Genomic DNA, 17975 nt, shown 5'->3' with positions numbered 1-17975 from the left:
AAGTGTGCTTATTCAGCAGAAGCCTACAAAAAGCCTTTCAAGATGCATTTGGCATTTGGTGATAACAGTCTCATGTAACAGAAAAATCCGCACTGCTACAGGGCAACAAGCTTCTGTAATTATTTAGCAATCAGAATAAGTTGTAAGCAAAATCTGTTGCATAAACCATGGAATCTCAGAGAGTCCTTTTGGAAAATGGCAAAGATTAACCCTGGAAATCCTAGGTCTTCTAGAATAAAGAGAAACGTGTAACTAGCCAATTTCTCTGTGATTTTCTTCCCCTGCATTCATGACCTTTGTGCTGCTGAGGAACTAGGATTTTTATTTAAGCCGTGAGGAATGAAGTGAGTTTTTGTTGTGCTGTCACTTAGCCGTGCAGTGGCTGGCAGCGTGCGGAGTAGCTCATCATCCATTTTGCTGATTCAGTTCAGGTTGTGGTGAATCTGAGCTATACAGCTGAGCTTTATTCTCTGAAAATACGCTGTAGGAATACATGGAGCAGTCAGGACCTGCTCGCTAAACACACTGAATTAGAGACCATGTCTTACTTTGCTGCCCTAACAAAGGGTGACTGGGATCCACTTCTGGAGGGAAAGCTCGTCTTCCAGTGTTTCTACTGCCTCTTTTGTTGAAAGCAGCTTTTCCTTCTCTTCCTTCCCCCTCTCCAACTCCTCCACCAAGCCGCTGCATCCCCTCTCAGTCAGTGACGCTGACATGTTACATTTGATAAAGCAGAGGAGGGGACGGAGACGGGAGGAGAGGGAAAGCAAGCAGGATCACTGCAAAATGCAGCATGTGGAAAGGAAAAACGAAGGAACATCAATGGAGGGGGGGAGCTGGCAAGTGGTGGGAAAAGCAAAAACCCAAGTTTGCATCACGATTTGTAGCACTTGTGCACTGTGGGTTTCAATTCAGTAGGTTGAGCCTGCAGATTTCAGCTCCGGTACTGCAGGCACCAAAACCAGCACAGCAGCAGACTGCTGCTTGAACTTCACTGCAGTATCTTCGTGTCCTACAATTGAGTGTGAGGTAAGAGAAGAAATGAGAGTGCAAGGAGGTATCAGGAGAGACAGACTAACTGAGTGTGAAGACATAGGTGTCTAAAGCCCACCACAGACCTGGGCATAACGGATATGCTTTGCCAACCATGCAGAGGTAGCTTTGGCAGGGAGAGAAGAGAAAGCAAAAGAAAGAAAAGATCAGAAGTGGTGAAGACCCAAAGAGAGGCACATCCCCTTCCTTAGCTTGCCAATGTGTTTTTCAAGGCAGTGGATAATTGCGAAGGCACCAGATTGCCCAGACCCCGCCATGAGGCCAAGGCAAGCCCCCCCTGCCCCCCATCAGCAGAAGGGAAGCACTATGCTGCACTGCACAGTGCCCTCTGCCCAGGCTTGCTGTCTCTATTTCAGTTCATCAAATGTTAGCAGGGATGTTTGTACCGTGTTTGAAGCTTAAATATGATAAAACATTTATTGACATAAAAAGCAAACCCTACGGCAGCATTTCAAACCAGGAGGCTCTGATCTCTTCATAGGGAGGCTCATACAAGCCTAGGGAGAACGAAGAGTTTTTCTGCCTTGTTGCACTGTCGTCACTTAAGCTTCATTCAAAGCAGAATTGTTTGCTGCATGCTGAATATTCTCTAGATAGTTCTTTCTTTCCTGAGACCTACATGGAGATGAAGCAGCAAACAAGGAAACCTAAGAATGCTTTGCCACATGTCTGAGACTAACTAAAGGCAGTATTTGTTTCGCACTCTCTTTTCCTAGGGAAGGCAAGATTTCTCCCAGCCCTGATCATAGCAGTTGTCATAGTAATGTTGCAGTAGAGCACACAGTCGCTTCAACTAGGACGCAAGCTCATGGTGTCATCTGTAAAAACATGCACTAAGAGAAGGTCCCAAACTAATAATAAAACATAATTTAGAATACATAATTTATAATTTAAGGTCCCAGTTCTGTTATGCACTGTACCTGATTCCCTGGTAAAAAGCCTTGTTTAAATTAGTGAGGTTCAGCCTAGATATATCCAAGTATTTCAAAATACATAGAGAATTGCGACTGATCAGTCTCAGCAATGAGATAAAAGGCGTGCAACACATAGGCAGGATGCTGAAGGTAACCTGCTAGCTAAAGCACTTGACTAGAAAGTGGTTGCTGTTCTTCTTCAGCTGCTAATGCATTTCGCATTGGATAATCTGCCATTACTCAGGAACAATTCAGAGAGCCAGGACGGGGCCAAGGGACAACCTTTGGGAGGCTGAAGTCCTGGGTTTAAGTGTCCTCAGGCTGAGGAGGGTTGAGAACTTGCCTTTCCTGTGCCCAGGGTGTGCATGCTAACTTCTAGCAAATATTTTTAAGAAGTTAGGACAGCAGTTAAGCACGCCCATCACTCCCAGGGGGGGAAACAGCTCTCTGCCTGTTTTGATAGTAAGCAGGTGCCTATGTTCCATCGCACAGAGCAAGATGTTGCTGTGTATAGCCAGGGAATGTCCAGGCTTAAGACTTGGACACCTAGTTAATATGAGTTCCCACAGCGTGCTCTGGCTGATGAACAGGGAATTTCTGGCTGCTTAGGTCTCCTCCAGTACCAATGCTGAATCTTTCCTCAATTTTTAATGCACTGCTTTGCAAGAAAGGAGAAACTCATGTGCACACTTCCCATGTGTGTTATCTTCCCCTCAGAGTAAATCTTGTCTGAACGGATGAGTCATGAACAGGTCCTCCTAGATAACAGCTTCAGCTCTGCCAAGGTTCTCTGTGAACCTCAGTCCCACAGAACTAATCACCAGAGCAGGCGCCGCATTTAGTACATCTCTGAGGAAGGGTGCAGCGCAGCGAAGACAAGGCTGACAGAAGCACATAGCATGCCAATGTAGATTACAGCAGATGTCTTCTGAAAGGAGAGCCGAGGTATTTAAAAAATCTTAATTTGCTTAGTTTTCCACTACTGGCAGTCCCTGGGATAGCATGTTATTAATGACATCCTCTGCACAACTACAGCCGGAGCCTCAGAGTGCGGTATCACAGCTGAGCACTAAGCTAGCTGAGATGCTGGGAAACACGGAGCGAGCTGGGCAGGAACGCACCACTGTGGTCCAGCCAGCACCTCCGGCTTCTGCTCCAGTGCCTCTGATCCCGCAAGGAGCATGTTTCCTTATCATCTGTTAACAAAAAATCTCTCATAAATCATGGACCTCCATGCACAAAGAGATTTTGCTGAATTACAGATAGCATTTTCTGTTACATGCTTAAAAGAGAATGCGTTAAGAAACTCATTGAGAAGATAAATAATTAAAGACTTTTGATAAATACTGCACATAACATTAGTGTAAATGGAAGCTCCAGTGACACTGGAGAACTGTGATATTTTCATGTTTCCCATTTGTTTGGCAAGAAGGGACTTCTGATTCCTTGTCTTGACTGCGGCCAGCTCAGTGTTATCAGGACAACTTGCTGAAAACCTGTAAGTCTTGCTAGTTCCCACACCTCTGTTTCTGCAGCTGTATGTTACGTGCCAGGAGGCAACACATTCTGTTATTGCGCTACATGCTATTTTATATAGTATATTACTATAGTCTGTCCTCTGTCCTGTCTTTGGTGTGATAACAGGCAACCTAAATAGCACAGAATTTGAACTAATTATAACTGGTTCCCTTTTTTTTTTTTTTTTTTGGTAAAAAACAGTGTTTGAAGGCTGAAGTATAAAGGGAGTAGTTATTCCACCCCTTCTCCCTTCTGACAGTTCCCTGAGCATCTTCTGAAATACCATTTATGAGTTCAGCTGCGGACCAGCAATTTGACCATGACAATTTCTAGGCTTTAATTTAATCTCAGAGCAAAGCACAGCAAGAGGACAACACTGATCAGTAGAGCTGCAGTGGTATCTTGAGGTCTGTGGATGGAAAACCACAACTACAGCTAGCAATCTTCTGGAAGATCAGGTTGGAGCTCAGTGCAGAGGTATCTGCTGCAGGGAAAGATCAGGCCAAGGAAAACGTCTTTAGGCCTGGATGCAAGTTTTATTTGCCAGAGACGACTGAACCAACCCAGGAACTGGAGAGGTTTAAGAAACGAATCAAGTTCTTTCCTTGTAAAATGTCAGACACACTTTAGAGAAGGATCAGAGAAAAGCCGGGGAGTTCTGTCTTTCAGGAATTTATTTTGTTTTCTAAAGTTACGTAAACAGAGCCTGAATAATGTGGTAATGAGCACCTCAGGGATATGAAGAACTTGCCACAACAGAGGAACACAAGTGATTGGCACGGATAAACAGAAGCTACAGATTCCCTGGAAATGGGGATAATCCACCTCTGAAAAGCAGAACACCAGCCTTCCTGCTCATGGACTGAAATCTCTGCACTGCACAGTGGATCATATTTGCTCCTTCCAACAACCCCCAAAAAACCCCAGCACGCCCAGTCTCTCACTGATGAGGGAAATGTGTAGTGTCTCCAGGAGAGGAAAAGACCACTCGTAGTGTCTAAGTCATGGCTTTGGTGTCAGAGGATCACTTATCACCTCGTTTATGACAGCTCCACTGTCTCCTCTGGATAGAGGAAGGAAGCCTGGCAACTGCAGAGGAAGAGAGCAACAAACCTGCAAAACAACTCTGTCAGCTCCTAACTGATGCTCAGAAGCCAGGATCCCACTACACAGCCAGGGATTTGCTCCGATGGCTGGGCTACGGAGGCTGCCAGCTAACTAATGGATTTGCAGGGAGGATGGCAGTGGGGGAGGGAAGTTTCTGCAGCAAACAGAAACGAGGAGAACAAAGCCTTTGCAATTCCTTGGACAGTGAGTGAACTGACACACAAACTTATTAATGCGAGCATCCAAAATCCTCATTTCTCCTGTGGGAGCTAGTGACTAGAAGCAAAGACACGTTCTCTCCCTCAAGCTCAGCTGCTTCAACACAAAAATTTGAGCTAAGAGGCTGCTCTAAGGATTGCTTTTCCCCAAGGAAAGCTTAGAGCAGTTATTTTGGGATATCTGAAGCGCAGGAACATTCCTGGGATTCTGCAGTAAGCCTCAGAGTTGGGAAAACAGAATCTGCTAACCAGCCATGGTTTGGAAAGAGGCTACCGATCCTCTCCAAAAGCCAAACATTGTTGCTTTACTGTTGTCCTACTTGGTGGAGCTGCAAAAGGTACGTGCCAGACAGGCAAAATATCCATTGGGAGAGCTTCTCTTAGGGTCAGATTAGAATTAGTTTTGATTGTTCTCTCTTCCCCAGAGAACCCACGTATCTGGGGCCTGCAGAGTACCACTGTGCCGAGGGGCAGAAAGCAGCTGTCCTGACTGCACTCAGCACGACTGGCGATGCTTTCCGCAACCACAGCCTTACGCACGATGAGCGTGCGATCACTTGATGGGGAATTCCAGTGGAGAGCACCGTCCTACAGGAGGCTGCGCTGATGGTCCACCAAGCAAGTGTTGCACTGCTGACGTGCCGTTTTTGGGAGGAGGTGTAACTAGCTATGTCACCCTGCAGAGCAGGCTGAAAATAGGATTGCACTCACTGTGCCATGTGGCCCAGTGGTATGTCAGGACATGTATTTTTAGGAAATTCCTCCTTTGGGCAGAAAGGGTGAAGTGCTTGGCCTGGTTTGCAGGCTGCTGGCTTTGCCCAGATCTTTCATACTAGGGTGTGGGAGAATGTTAGCCACCAGTCGGTCTGTGGATGCCCTTAGTGCCTGGATATAGTGCTAGTCCTAGCCACGTATTGATCAGGGTGGTTGTGGGGGGGTGAAAGGCGGCTGGTCTGCTGCTGTGCTTTTCTGTTTCAATGCATGCATGCTTGCTTTCTCTCTTTGCTGGCGGCTTTCAGAGAGGAAATCGACCTCCAACAGAGCAGTGATGGAGAAAAAAGTAAGGAAGATCAATGTCTTGGGAAGAATACGGTCTCTGAGGAGCAGCAATAAAAATGTACCTTGCAGAATGAATGTGTGAGGGGAATAGGGAACTCAGAGAAGATAGCTCATGCAGAGAAGAAAAAGAGAGAGAAAAGGAAACACAGGCAGTAAGCAGGGGATTTAAATAAGCTTCTGGAGAGGCAAAGAGGAGTCTGACTTGGTGAGGTACTTTTTGGGTGCAGGATAATGAAAAAATGCAGTATGTCTCCATGCCTAGCCAGTTACTGATGCATAGACAGTGCTGTGACTTGTCTGACCCCATGAGAAGGACGAGGAATGGCAACACTGGACTCAGAATCAAATTCTTCTCTCTGACAGACACTTGCCGGCTTCCTCTTTTCCCCAGAACATCATTCCTGTCAGGCAGCATGTGTTCAGCTCCAGCATCTGGGTTGTGATTCTTTGGCAGCTGCACAAATCTCTGCTATCAAATCCCACCTGCCAGTCTCACGTCTGCTCCCACAGACCTTTGCCTGTTAGCAAATGTTTCAAAATCACACTGCAAGACACAGCGCATCATTCTGCAATCCTACCTCAGGCAAAAACCCTCGTGCAAGGACTCCTTTTACCTTCAGTGGGCTGCAGGAGGGAAAGGCTAGAGGACAGGCCTCTCGATTACAGGCAGAAATATTCATTTAGGTCACAGTTTGCACTGCATTCTTTTCAGCACTAATGTAAACCAGCTATTTTTCCCCTGGATTATCTGAATGATACAACTATTTTGTCTGTGATGTTTTAAGAAGCTTTCTTTTGAGACATGTTCCATCCTATAGCTGTGCTGTAAGAGAATTTGTGAACTTTCTTTGACTGCTCACTGGAATGGACTCATGTGAAGTTTTGCTCTGTGTTTTGCTCCCCTTCTTTACAAATCCTTCCTTTCTCTTTTCTTGCTTCTTAGCTTGTCATCCACTCCCAGATTAGCAATGCCACCAAAGTGATGTGTGCACACTGTATGTTGCTTCAATGTTGAAACAGTTCATTAGTAAACAAAACACTGAAACATAGCTTGCTCATCTATCCTGGATAAGAGATCTATCCACAGAAATAACTGCAATTTTAAATTCTGTACTGGGAGAAAGGACTTAAACTTCCACACAAATCATCTGCTATAATATTTCACAATCTGACTTTCCCCAGTGTGAACCTAGGCAATGAGGCTGTGCTTTTGGTGCAAAGGACAATATCTCTTGGAGATGGTCTAAGCTACTTGATTATGGTATCTCTAAAATTGCAAACAAAAAGAGACAATCAGTGCTTTTTGATGTGGACATCTGTCAGCAGAGAAACAACTGGTAATTGTCATGTAATAACCATCCCAGACACTTCCATAGCAATTATCTTTCTGGAAGTCAAGCATGAAAAAAACTGTTACTCATCCAAATACCAAGCATGTTTTGTCCGGATCTGGCTGCATTTCTGTAATTGTTTAAAACTCCAAAGTGGTACAATGCTCTTTTATAGGTGGATACTTGAGATCAAAATATTTAGCCAAAACATAGAAGTCAGTAATTGCTTTTGTTGGCATGTGATTAAGGTATTTAGCTTTACACTCTAATATTTGCATTTAGTTTTAGAAATAACGTAGCTATACGGAGTAAAGGTACTGATATTCTTACATAAATACAAGCACATGAGATTTGTAGAGAATTGGTTCAGCCAGCAGAACCATCTAGTTGCACTTCACCATTCAGGGAAGTCCTCGCTCCTACAGAAGCACCATAGGAGCTGCCAGTTTGGCAGGTACATAGCTCTCCGTGAGCTCTGAATGATGTTAAAGCAGTACAGTGCAGTCTAAAACCACGTGCAGGGAGGAATAGCTAATTCTCTTTTTATTAAAGGATTGGCTCTAACAGCCTGCCATCTATAAAAACCATACATGTGACTTCCTAAAGCATCTACATACCTCCTTTGCAGGCATGGGCTCATCAGCCCATCACTTAACTGAAGAGAACGGAAAAAATGGCTGCAGCTTCTCCAGAGACACCAGGTAAGGGGATGACTTCTAATGACAAGTAACCCGAACCAGGTTTGAATTAATGGAAAACTTCTGTTTAGATGGCACCAGAGCTGCCTGCACTGCAGACCAGTTATTTCATCGGTTACATAGTTTGGCAGTAGTCTAATGATGGATACTGTACTTGGAGGAACAAAAAATGCATTTTCTTGAGAACTGCTAGAGGAAAAATATTGGATCATCAGGAAAGAGGGCAAAACCAATCTCTCATGATTTTCAGCAAACCAGGGAAAAAACTCAATTGCCTAAATATAATGAACTGAGTAACTCCTGCAATCACAGAGAAACATACACATCAGGTACATTTCAGTGCTGCCCACATAGCTAAGCAAAAAAAAAAAAAAACCCATACGGAATGAAGAGGACATTTACAGAGCAGTACAGCCCCTAGCACTGCACCCATTCCGGAGTCTAGCAAAGCCCTTTCCCTTTAATGAGGCTGATCTGTCTCTGTGCTAGGAGGAACAGGCATGGGTATGTTAAATGAACCAGCCTGCACCTCTGAGATGCAGAGGGAGGCAGCAATGTGGAAAAGACCCACCATGCAGCAGTGTGACAGGAGTCCAGTACTCGTTTCTGGGCAGCACTGGAGACAGCGAGCAAGGGAGAGGGGCACCTTCAGTTGTTGTGTCAAAGCCTCAACAAAACACAGGCTCCAGCAGCAGCCCCTGACAGGGATGATGTACTTGTAAAACATTTACATTTTCAGCAGGATGTTTCTAATTAAAGTCAATTGGTTTGCACACCTGCTGGGAGTGACTGCTCTGCACCTTATCTCCCTCTCGTACTTGAGCGCAAAGAGGATGCAACTGCCTAGGCTACCACATAGCACTGTGTTCCTTTTGTGCACTGACAGTAATTGAGAAAATGGATGGCAACAGCCGTGTTTTGTGTTTGCTGCTGTTCTAGGAAGCACTTTTCTCTTCCTTTTTTTTTTTTTTTCCTCCTTCCTGAGCATAAGAGTGTTCAGGTTTTACAGCCCTTTGCCAGAGTGAGGGATTGACAGAGCTTTGTGTAGTTTCCTGACTGCAGTGCATCATGATTAATACCGATAATAAATCCCTCAGGACTATGAAAAGTACCCGAACAGATCCTGACTATGATCAGATCGATGAGGAAAGGATGGTGTTGAAGCATGCTATGGTTTGTAGTGCAAGGCAGAACAGCCAGCTGTCACTTACTAAATGCTTTTTAGCCTGTCTTACGAGCACAGCCTGACTTGAACATTTTAAGAAAGGGTTTTATTGATAACACACTGTGTTATATTGTCTGAGGTATTCATGGGTTTGCCCAGAACGGTCTAAGACAACCAAACCTTCAGAAAAAGCTGCTGAAATTGTGTGGACAGCCAGCAGGACTTCTGGTTTGTGACTGCTGTCCTAGGTTCCCTCTCTGCATCTTTAGGGAGTCAGCACTTGTCAGTGAGATGTAAGTCACGCCTCAGAAGAATACTTGAATGTATTTGCCTTGTTGTGCTGCGGCGTTGCCCTGCTGTGAAATGAGAAAAATGCATTTACTGTGCCGTGGCAGCAGGTCAGCATCCCAAATGTTCCCCCCTCCAATAAGCTCGCTGGGTCAGAATAATTCTGTTTTGGATTGTACAGGACAGTCTCCTGGGTAACGTGCTTCACAGCAATGCTCGAGGGGAACACGCCCTTGAATGCAAGGCAGTCAATGAGATTTATAATTACCGTGTTTTATAACCTCGCTTATTCAGGCAGGGAAGGATACTGCTGAAGAGATCTCAAACAAGAGAAATGACAGATTTGCAGCAAAGTAAATAGTTGTTGTTAATATGATTTGAAACCCGGATGGCAGAAGGCGCTCTTTTGTCCACTGTGCTGTCCAGCGTAACACAAAAAACCACACAGACTACGTTTAAACTCAGGCAGCAGTAGGGCATAGCATTCCCACTTCAGCTACCCTCTCCCAGAGAAGGGGATGTAAAATCCACTCTCTAGCACCGAAATCTTCTGATTGCATTAAGCAAGGTCTTGGCTGAAGGCCAGGTCCCAGCTGTCCCTGTAGCGATAATGACCGTCCTCCCTCAGGGTGCTGAGCACAGGCAGAATCCAGCTGCATTTTCACACATGCACACACGTAAATTGTCTGAACATGGTGGTGGTAATACTTCTGGGAGGACAAACCAAACCTATAGATGTCTCATCAACAGCAATCTCCATACAGAATGGGTTTTATTTTCGGAAAAGCCCGGAGGTAAAAAAAAAATAAAATCTCCTGGTACAGTTTATCTGATGCTTTGTTTTTGAGTGTCCTTGATGCATAACAGCATGCTATCATCTCTAAAGATTAAAAACAATCCCTTCTTATTGCTCTGCTGGGTATTTTCAAAGAAATTCATGCACAGATGAAAACAAATAAAAACAATGCCCAATGGCTCTGCAGAGATCCAGAGCCTCTAGTTTCAGGTAGTCTGGAGATGATTTTAAACAAACATGGACCTCTTAAATCCTTGGCTACAGCTCCGGTGAGGACATGTTGGCAAAACTTCAGTAGCTTTAATGGGGTGAGGCTGGCTGAGGATTTTCAACATCATCTCCATTTTGTGGTTTTTTGGATATAGCTTAACTAGGATTGAGGGCTTATCACGTGCAATACTGGATTTTCATTATTTTTTAATCTTCAGCTTCAAGTTAAATAATAATACCTTTGTTCAGGCTTGGTTTAAACAAAAATTCAGAGTAGCTAGGTTAGATTTCATGATGTTAAGGTCTGGGTTTTTGGTAGACTAAGGTATGGGCAGAGAAAGTCACCCTTATATCATCAGTGCAGGACTGGGGCCCAAAATAACAGAATTAAACACAGTGTAAACCAAGAGAGCCTCAGGCAGTGATGAAGGAACAGTTCAGCTCGCTTCAGCTAACATGTCTTTTACCCATTTGGCTTTATTGTTCAGAGGATCTAGCCCAGTACGAGAATGAAATCCCTCCCCCAGCCCCATTCTGCTTCCAGCCTTTGCTGCTGGCTAGCTCTGATGGACAGCTGCAGGAGTTTCTTAAGGAGAAATCTATGTGACACTACTGCACTTAGGAAAAGTCTGAAAAAATAGGCTTTTTTTTCTTTTTCTTCACTGCTGCTTAGGCACTAACTTTGCTCAGGCTGAAAACCACTCTGCAAAGGTATACTTGAGGGTTTGGCTTTTAAAGGCTGGGCAAACTCATTCACAAGATCACTTGTGAGGCAAAATAACTCCAGACAGAACTAGCATAAGATGCTTGTGCCAAACACACAATGCAAGTATTGATTTAGGGGTGCTGGTGGTATGGAAGACAACAGGGATAATGCTGAACACAAAACCATGCTCTGTTGCTGGTAAACAGCCCCACAATGCAGTGTATTGCAATGCATAGAAAGGAGGCCACAGCAGGTCATATGCAGATTGTACCTGCTGCACAGTGTCATTCGTTGTTAAAAAAAAAAAAAACCAAACCTTTTTTTTTTTTTTTTTTTAAATTAACTTTATACTTGCTATGCGCTGCCCCCTGCTTTACGGCAGTTGAAGTTTGTTTCCTCTTAAGTCTGTATGCTGGCTGAGGGTTGAAACCATCCTCAAGGTTTTGGACAGTAATATCTAAAAGAATCCTCTCATGGCCCTCCTTCACCCTCTTTAAGGCATCAGACTTGTTGCTTATCAAATATTTTGGCCTTGTTAACCTTGGCCATCTTGTATCCTTTGTTGTGAGGCCAGAGCTGCTGACCACAACCACTGTTAGTTGGTTACTTGTGGTGTAAGATCACTAGCAACAGCACTTAAGATGTACTGTATCACAGAAAGCCAGTTGCTTTCACGGCTGCCTTTGCCTCTTCTCCTTTGGATGGGGATTACTGGAAGCAGAGCGGCTTTGTTTGGGATAGTTATTTTTATCTCTTCCCTGTTTCACCTCTTGAAGTGCTGATTTCCTAACATCCTGGAAGAGCTGTGGAAGCATCAGGTTCTTGTGCTTTGTGCAGTAAGTGAGGGACAGTAATGTTCAAGCGTGGTTACTTAGGCTTGTCAAAGCTGTACGTAGCAGTGCTAGCCACCTGGGGAAGTGGCTGGCACCCACACCTTCACAGCTGCTGCCCTAACCCCCTTCCTTGAGAAGAGCAAATCCTATCTAGCATCTCAAGTCTAGGTAGTGCTAGGGATATGCCAAGCACGCGGATATGCTGCCATAGATACCTAAAAGCCATCGTAATTCCTTTTAATTTGAAAGGTTTCACCTTTCACCATCAGCTCTGTGGGATCTGACCAAGGAAAATCTCTTCTAAAGGGAGCTCTCTTCTAATAGGAGATGCAGAGAAGTAGTCCCTCTGGTTTTTCTCAAACTGTGACAGGCTCTATGACCACTGAGATGGAAAAAGTTTGCAAGCTCAAAGTATGCAAAAATAGCAGGGCTGCACTTCCAACAAGGCTGCTCTTCTGTCCCTGTTTGATGCCAGCTTGTGAGAGTGAAATTGAGTAGTGCAAGACTATAAATATTTAATCCATTTACAGAATTTCAGTTGTATGAATTTGATTTGAAAGGATTTGTGCTACATGTATACAAGATGACTTGTCATAGCTGCCTGTATTGACACTACATTATGTGAGCATTCTTATTCCAGAGAGTAGCTACATTGATAAAATCACTTAGTGCAGCTGACCAAGCTAAAAATACATTTATAAAAAATGGGCTGCCTGTGGGGTCAAGGATCTCACATACATGCCATTTTTACTTTGTGATGCTGCTATTTTATATTTGCTGGTTTGGGAAAGCTGAATTCAAACAATGGGTTACTTTCAAACCATTTCCTTTGATTGTTCTTCAGTCACTATTCAAAGTAAGAGATTAATTAAAAACAATATAAGCTTCCAGTCTGTCTGATTTGAAGTGTCAGCTAGCAAATACTAGATAATAAAGAATTTCTCAGAGAATGCAAAATCTATAGGCTGAGAAAATCTTCTAACCACTGGTGACTAAGGTGATATTCAAAGAAAAATAATTTAAAACTGCAGAAATATGAAATTAACACCTACCTCAAATACTTGCACAATCATTTATCATTAGTGAAAAGCAGTTCTGAGCTTTCCAGGCTGCTTGTTTGACCTATTTGTGGTACTCTAGGAACAACAGCAAGGAATCCTAAAGTGAGAGTTTCTGCTCCTGAAGCCTAGAAATCTCCAGGGCTTGTGGGTTTTATCAGGCTCTCTCTACATTTATTTACTTTTCTTGCTCTCAAGGCAAGAAACTTTTCAGGCAAACAAGATACCAAATGGCCCATGAACCCAGCGCCGAAGATACGGCAGGCAATTTTACTCTTAATGTACATGAAGTATGTGCAGAAACTCTTACTTCTTACTGAAGTCACAAGGAGAACGGATATCTGCTTGTACCTGCTGAAGCCTGTCCTGAACTATCCTCATGTACATAACCTCAGTTCAGAAAAGATTAAAAAGCTGTGAGGTCTGGCTGTATGCTAACAAGTTGATACACTCTCCTGCAACATCAAGCTTTGAGCCTCCCAATGCAGTATGAGATCATACATGACTTTAGAAATGCTTTACTGTGTCATTTGTTTAATTTGACCTAGCTTCGTTTATCTGTATTAGTCACTCCTGTGCTCTGCTGCGCTGCCAGTGACAGGCTCAAAGAGAAAATATCGCTGCCTGCCAATCTGGCACAAAAATTACTGTAACTAGAAGCTGAGAAATTCTAGAGATTTTTGTTTTGATGCAAAGGAATAATACTGCTGTCTTTTTAAAAAAACATATAATCTCATAGATGTGCCAAACCTGCTCACCATTAGCTGCTCTGGGGAATACTGCCCAGGGGAGTATTTACAAAAGGATGAAGCTAACCTTTCTCCTTGTTTAAAAAAAATAATCACAATCTCAGAGCTGCTTGAGAATTTATTTTAAATGCAATTCATAGTTCATCCTTCGCTACCAATTAGGTCTGGCCAGGTTGGTAAGTTATGTGTAAATGTGCTGAACAAGTGCTATGTTTCAGCCGTACGCTGCCGCTTTAGTGCTGGTTCATGTCATGTTCAATGGGCGCGTTACGGTCTGCAATACGTAGATTGGCTTGACAGGCTGCAGAGAAGAAGGGGGAGCTGTTTCTTGTAACGCAAGGAGAGACAGACCACAAAGATAAGTTTACCAATGAACAGCAACGGTGTTTGCCCTGCCAATAAATGGAGTCGCAGCTTTTCATGACCCCCAGGCTTAACAGCCCCAGACATACGAGAGCCGAAGCACGGATGGTGGTTTTCCAGTTGCTCTCCATTTCAGGTATCCAGCATTGCTCTCACTCAGCCTTCTGCTCTACTCGCTCCAGGACCACTAACTGTTTACAAACAAGGCTTCACTCTTTCAACAAATTGGACTCCTCCTGCCCTGGCCTGGCTAGTTCTGTAAGACGTCAAGTAAAATGTCTTGAGAATCTGCCTCTTCATTTTCTTACTCCGCTCTACCCTGGGGCACAGCCCACCTGCCAAACGGTGTTGGGGATCTGTCCCCTTTCCAAAGCACCAGATCCCAACGAGAAGAGATTGCTCAAGGGACACAGGAGATGCTCCTCCCATCTAGGATTTCATAACCCAATTTGAGCCTGTTACACCAGCTGACACTACATTTCTTGTGGCTCTGAGGTACACAAATATGTGTGATAAACACATGCATGTGTGTTTGCTTCCCCGCTGTAGGGCAGAGAGGATGCCAGAACCACTCCAGCAGCTTGCCTGCTTACAAATAAACACTGAAAGCACAAAATCGTGAGGTCACACCAGGGTCCCACCTACCAAAGGTGTCTTACTCCAACAGCATTCCAATGACTAGTGATTTCCCAACAGGCCTAACTTTATCACATTTCTCTGCTTTTGTTCATGTTGCCTTGGGCAATACCATTCCTTACTGTTTACAATCTGGAAAAAAAATACTGAACACTGTGTGGCTTTCTGTACAAAGGGCACTGTGGGTTACTGAAAAATTCAGAGTTTATATCAAAATCTAGCACAGCTCAGAGATGGCAGCTCTGTATGTTATTTAAGCACTGATCAAACTTAATCTTTTCCTTATTCTGAGTGTAAAATCCTTACTTGCTGGAAGTGATCATTATGTGTGACTCACCTCTGGTCCTTAACAATGCAGGTCTTGCTTGTAATTTCAGTGCCACAGTCTCCTTGGAGCTTTAAGAGGAATTGCATTTGCTGAACAGTGAGATCTTGCACCTGGGATGGAATAACCCCATGCAACTGTTCAGGCTGGATGCCAACTAGGGAGAAGCAGCTCTGCAGAAAAGGACTTGGGGATACTGGTGGGCAACAACTGAGCAGGAGTCAGCAGGGCTGCCCATGCAGCACTGAAGGCTAATGGCATACTATGCTGTATGAGGTAATGCATCACACCAGACTGAAGTTATTACTTCTTTATATTTGGCATTTGTGAGACAGGATCTGGAGTGCTGTCACCAGTTTTGGGTTCCCCAGTACCACAAATTTGATGACAAACTGGAGAAGCGCAGGTGGAGGACCACTGAGATGGGTGTGGGGACCATGATATTATGAAGAGTCTGAGAGAGAAGTATTTATTCAGCCTTTCCCTCTCCAGGCTAAGGAGGTGTCTGATTGCTATCTTCAGCTACCTAATGCCTGACTGGAAAAAAGATGGGACTAAACTTTTCTCAGAGGTGCTCAGTTGCAACAGATTAAGGTGCAGCAACAGAAATTCTGGTTGATTAGCTATTAAAAAAATCTTCACAAGGAGTGGTGCAGCATCAGAACATGGGCCTACAAGGGAGGAACAAGGGAGGTGATGGAATATCCATCCTTGGAAATACTCAAAGCTCAACTGGACAAGGCCCTCAGCAACCTGCTCTATATTTGAAGTTGGCCTCGCTGAGAGCAGGAGGTGGGACCAGATGACCTCCAGAGGAAAGGTCCTTTCTCACCTAAATTCTTCTATGATTCTAGTGTGCCTTATGACATGTGCACTAAGATATTAAGATATCATCACTGGTGTCAAGTATCATCAACACTTTCATCAGCTGGAACACTGCCGAGCTGACTCAAATACTGTACATCTTGTCTAAACGCAATTAAAAAGGCGGATGGCAGTTTCTGTGTATCTCAGACTTGTAGCATGCATGTTTAAATTCAAAATTAGCTGACTTGGAGGCCTATTCCTCACTCAATTCAGAGCTTATAATGAGCTTGCCTAGTTTGTTGTAAAACTGAATAAGGCTCACAAAGTAAGGCTCTCCTTCAGAGTCACATTAATCACAATTCGGATTTTGGGGGAATCAAAGCAAAACTCACACAATATAAATCTAATGAATCAAACCCTAAAAGATTAACATTCGTGAATAAAGCAGCAAACCACACACAGCTCCACAAACGTGCCTTTTATTTTACTGCTCTGCTCTTAGGATGTAAGAGGAACAGCAGGCACTGACGTCTCTCCCACATTGGCATCTATTATTGTAATGCTAAGTGCTAGCTCCTATCACTCCATAATCCTGTTTGGGAAGCTCTGCTACAACATTTACGCTCTTATCTTTGTTTAGTCAATGCTGGCAAATAAAAGCATAAACAAATAATCTCTACTGTACAGCTTGGCACTACTGAGATGCTGCCATTTGCGTTCCAGTTGATTTTTACTTGCAATCTCTTATGCTGGTGACAATCTTGGAAAGCAGATACAGCCCAGTAAGGGTTGCAACTGTAAAACTGCTAGTTTTATGACCCTACTCTTTATACTAAAATGAATGCTGAACAGGTGAATGCAAGCAATGACAGAACTTGGCTAAATATGAAAACATCAATGCAGTAATTTCTCTGGAACAAGTCAATGTAATTTCACCTCATTTCCTGCCTTAGGCCATGTACCAGACACTCAGCTGCTGCATGTGGCTTATTTAAAGATGTATGTGATCTAAACAAACACAAGCACCTAATTTAAGTGAAGAGTCTCCCTGTATCTTTTGGGGAAGCACAGAGGTAGACTTTTTCACAGGGCAGTGCAGAGGAGGAGCCTAACAACAGGGACCAGCCAGCCTTGGAGAAGTCTCTCTCTTTGGGCAACAGATGGAGAGAGTGACCAAGGCACCCACCTAAGCTAAAGGCTGAGAACTAGGCAACATGAATTTTCACCTTCAACTTAAAAGCACTTAAAATGGAATTGCCACCTCAGACTCTCAGAAGTGAAGAGGAAGTATAAAAGCTCATTGTTTTGTTTATTTTTTACAAAGCCGCTGGCTATTAAGTAAAGCACAACAGAAAAATTACTACCCACCTGACTTCCAAAAATACTAGTAATGAGGACTGGTTTAGGCAAATGTTATATTCGACAATGCCAGTGAACTGCATGACTCCAGAAAGCTACTGCAAGACAGAGATGCTCAAGCCTGTTTCTGATTAAGCAGTTCCCAGTTGGTACATGGTGCCCAACGACTGTCTCCAGTCCATGCTCTTCCTGACGGAGGAAAGGCTTGGCTAACTACAGTGGTCATAAATCTCCCCACTGAAAGGTGATTAACTTGAAAATTCCCTGTTGTTCTGTCAGGAAGCCATACAGAAGAGTTGCAAATCCATTAAATTACATCTTGCAGATACGTATCTAAGGAGAATACATGGCATTTAGTGATATATGGAAACTACTGTGTTATACCTTCAGACAGCTTATATGAGTATCTTTTTCCAAATTAACATTCTTGCCATCTGATTCTTATTAGACTCACTCAACTGTTCCATTAATCTTACGTTTTTCCTCCCAAGGGATTAACATTGATTTTTTTTTTTTTTTGTCTTGTGCACACACAGGAAGGTCATACTGTTTCCAACGGGGTAGATTCATTCAATAAGGAACTACGCTATTAAACCTGACTTGACGTTACATTGTCAATAGAGCTGAGCTGCCACAATGCTGCTTATTTTTAAGAGAATTTCAATGCAACTCTCCTGAGCCCAGACACATCTATCATTCCACTCCATGATACACAGAAGCCACTTGACAACTCATTAAAAATATATATAAAAAATGGAGGTCAGTACTGTGTTCCAGGGAAG

At 43.6% G+C, this 17975-nt stretch overlaps 1 protein-coding gene across 2 annotated transcripts in view; it reads right to left on the bottom strand.

Moving 5' to 3' along the window:
* TTC7A (tetratricopeptide repeat domain 7A) overlaps positions 1-17975 on the bottom strand; it is a 180021-nt gene that overhangs the window by 13603 nt on the left and 148443 nt on the right. The gene's annotated exons all lie outside the window — the stretch shown is intronic.

The sequence above is a fragment of the Chlamydotis macqueenii genome, chromosome 3 (genome assembly GCF_036417535.1).
Source record: "Chlamydotis macqueenii isolate bChlMac1 chromosome 3, bChlMac1.mat, whole genome shotgun sequence".
NCBI classification, from domain to species: Eukaryota; Metazoa; Chordata; class Aves; order Otidiformes; family Otididae; genus Chlamydotis; species Chlamydotis macqueenii.
The sequence above is the reverse complement of the archived record's forward strand: the minus strand, read 5'-3'. Positions and strand labels throughout refer to the sequence as shown.